General features: G+C 60.0%; 1 pseudogene; it reads left to right on the top strand.

Moving 5' to 3' along the window:
* The first annotated feature begins 908 nt into the window (after positions 1-908).
* LOC103256230 lies at positions 909-1,883 on the top strand (annotated as a pseudogene).
* Positions 1,884-3,193: the final 1,310 nt, after the last annotated feature.

Raw genomic sequence — 3,193 nt, forward strand, 5'->3', positions numbered from 1 at the left:
ATTTATTATCTGGTGCTTTAAAGAAAATATTTGCCAACCCCTAATCTAGGACGGTGGTGCTCCTCTCTCTATTGCTATGCAGATGAAAAAATACTATATCTTGACTACTTTGAAGTTAGGTGTGGCTGTGTGACAAACCTTGGTCTGTAAATTTTGAGCAGAACAGATGTGTATGTCTTTTCTACATAGAAATGTTTAAGAACTTTTATGTGAGTTTCCATATTCTGATTTTTTAATGCTTCTAGTATGCCACGGTGTAGCTTCCATCAGCCCATAGTGAGCTGCAATGAGCAGAGCCTCCTTGATAATTGAAATTGGTTGTTAGACATGAGCAGAAAAAAATCATGTGAGTTTGGCTTTTGTCATAGCATAACTAGCCTATCCTGATGGTGTGGTAAACATGGAAGCAAACAATTTGTACTGAACAAGAGCATATAATAGGGATCAATTCATTCTCTGTGAATTGAGAGAATTTGATTAGGAGAGATTTCCCAGGGCAGTTTTTAAGCCAGGGTAGGAGTGAAAGGAATTGTTAAGGAGCTCCCTCTGGCTCCGTGAGGATGGCATATTTGAGATGCATTAAGATTTAAAGGATTGACTAGGCCAGGCAAGGTGGCTCAGTCTGTCATCCCAGCACTTTGGGAGGCCAGGACAAGAGAATTGCCTGAGCCTGTGGATTCGCCACCATCCAGGGCGAGACCTCGTCTCTAGGATAAATCACAGAAACTAGCTGGGCGTCTTAGCTCCCGCCTGTAGTTCCAGTTACTTGGAAGCCTGAGGCGGAAGGATTGTCTGAACCCAGGATCTGGTGTGATTAAAGCTGGGTTTGCTGGTGATCAGATCCCCAAATACTGCTTCCCAAAGTATGTGGGCAGACCCAAGCATGTTCGTGTCGTGGCAGGAGCCCTCGAAGGCGACATCTTCATTGGCCCCAAAGCCGAGGAGCACCGATGGCTGCTGTCCATCCGCTACCCCATGGAGCACGGCATCGTGAAGGACTGGAACGACATGGAGCGCATCTGGCAGTACGTCTACTCCAAGGACCAGCTGCAGACGTTCTCAGGGGCGCATCCTGTACTCCTGACGGAGCCGCCTTTAAACCCACGGAAAAACCGGGAACGGGCGGCGGAGGTTTTCTTCGAGACCTGCAACGTACCGGCCCTCCTCATCTCCATGCAAGCCGTGCTCAGCCCTTATGCCACAGGCCGGACCACGGGCGTGGTGCTGGATTCCGGGGACGAAGTCACCCACACCGTGCCCGTCTAGGAGGGCTTCGCCATGCCGCGCTCCATCGTGCGCATCGACAGCGCCGGCCGCGATGTCTCCTGCGTCCTGCGCCCCTCCCTGCGGCAGGAGGGCTACGACTTCCACTCCTCCGCCGAGTTTGAGATCGTCAAGGCCATCAAGCAGAGAGCCTGCTACCTCTCCACAAACCCCCAAAGAGCAAGACGCTGGAGACCGAGAAGGCCCAGGACTACCCGCCCGACGGCAGCACCCCTGAGATCGGCCCCTCCCGGCTCCGGACCCCCGAGCTGCTGTTCAGGCCAGACCTGATCGGCGAGGAGAGCGAGGGCATCCACGAGGCGCTGATGTTCGCCCTCCAGAAGTCCGACATGGCCCTGCGGCGCACGCTGTTCTCCAACATGGTCCTCTCGGGAGGCTCCACCCTGTCCAAGGGTTTTGGCGACAGGCTGCCGGGCGAGGTGAAGAAGCTGGCTCCCGAGGACGTGAAGATCGGGAGATCCGCACCTCGGGAGAGACTGTACTCCACGTGGATTGGCGGCTCTGTCCTCGCCTCCCCGGACCCCTTTAAGAAGACGTGGGCCTCCAAGAAGGAGCATGAGGAGGAGGGCGCCCGGTCCCCCCGCAGGAAAACCTTCTAACGCCGGCCATCGTCTTCACTGCTCCCCGAAGTTAACTCCACCTTAAATCTCGCTTTCTTGAGAGGGGGGTGTTTGCGAGGAACCGCGGTGTGTGTGCGTGCGTGCGTGGGTTCGAGTGTGCGCGCGGATGGGAGTGCCGAGTGGCCCAGGGGTCCCGGCCCGAAAAGACGACGAACTACCGACAAGGTGACGATGGCCCGAGGCCCGGGCTGACGCTGACTGGTTCTGGCTCTGCTGGGGACAGCGCTGGCAGAGGCCGTGTGCTGTGCGGGCCGCGCTGATGACCGCGGGGAGACAGGGAGGGAGGGGACCTGACCCGAGACGCCGCCGCCGCCCGCCCCCGGCTGGGCTCCCCTACGCCGTCACCCAGGGCGCCCGAGGCTCGAGGCAGCAGCCGCCTCCCTACCACAAGCGGGGGGTGGGCTGGAGCTGAGTTCTGCCTGGTGTTGCTGCCGGTCTGGCGTGGGAAGCTGGGAACGCGCTCCGGGAGCGGGGAGGCTCGGGTGGGGAGCGACCAGGGCCCCAGAGGGCCACAGTCGTCTGACGGGCAGCAGAGCTCACGCGCCAAGCCCAGCCCCCTTCCAGGGGTCCCGGGAGAGCTCAGGCAGCCTGCAGGCTCCGGCCCCGACGCGCTTTCCCCACCCTGTTGCGGCACTGTCTTCGGCTTATTCGTTGAAGTGTTGGCTCGGGAGGGCTGCTGACCGCTCGCCCTCCCGCCCTCACACCGCCCTTCACACGAAGCCTCGCCCGACGCGGGCAGCCCCTGCGGTGGAGAACGCAGTGTCCACGCGGGCTGGGCTGCTCTTGAAGGCTCTCAGCCTCCCCCACCCCCGCCCTCGCTGTCCTGGAGTCAGGCTGGTTGCTGGCGGATGCGCTAACAGCAGTGGCGTCACTGCTCGGCCGGGGCCTCCGACAGGGTTTTGGAGACGCCGAGCCCTCGGGCGGCGAAGGCTACAGTTCACCAGGTTGCCTTTGGCCACACTAGTTGATGGGGAGCGGGCTGCCGGGCGGGCGGGCCCCTTGGGCTGATCCTGTGCCACTCTTGACAGTGGACCTATTTGGTCAGGGAGAGAGGGCCAGAGCGGATGCCCAGGCCTGGCTCTAGGAGTGGCCTCCAGGCCTTCCAGCCCAGAGGGTGCAAAGCGGGGCCAGCCTGTCTTCACCACACCCTTGCCCGTGACACCAAGACCCGCCAGCCCAGATTCCAGGCAGTATTCTCCCATGCCGTCCGTCCTCTGACCAAAGGCCCTGCCAGATGTGGGCTGCAGCAGCGGGTGTGTCTGAAAGCTACGTGATGCCCGCGGACTGCA

The sequence above is a fragment of the Carlito syrichta genome, unplaced genomic scaffold (assembly GCF_000164805.1).
Source record: "Carlito syrichta isolate Samal-C Ts95f unplaced genomic scaffold, Tarsius_syrichta-2.0.1 Scaffold289122, whole genome shotgun sequence".
Lineage (NCBI taxonomy): Eukaryota > Metazoa > Chordata > Mammalia > Primates > Tarsiidae > Carlito > Carlito syrichta.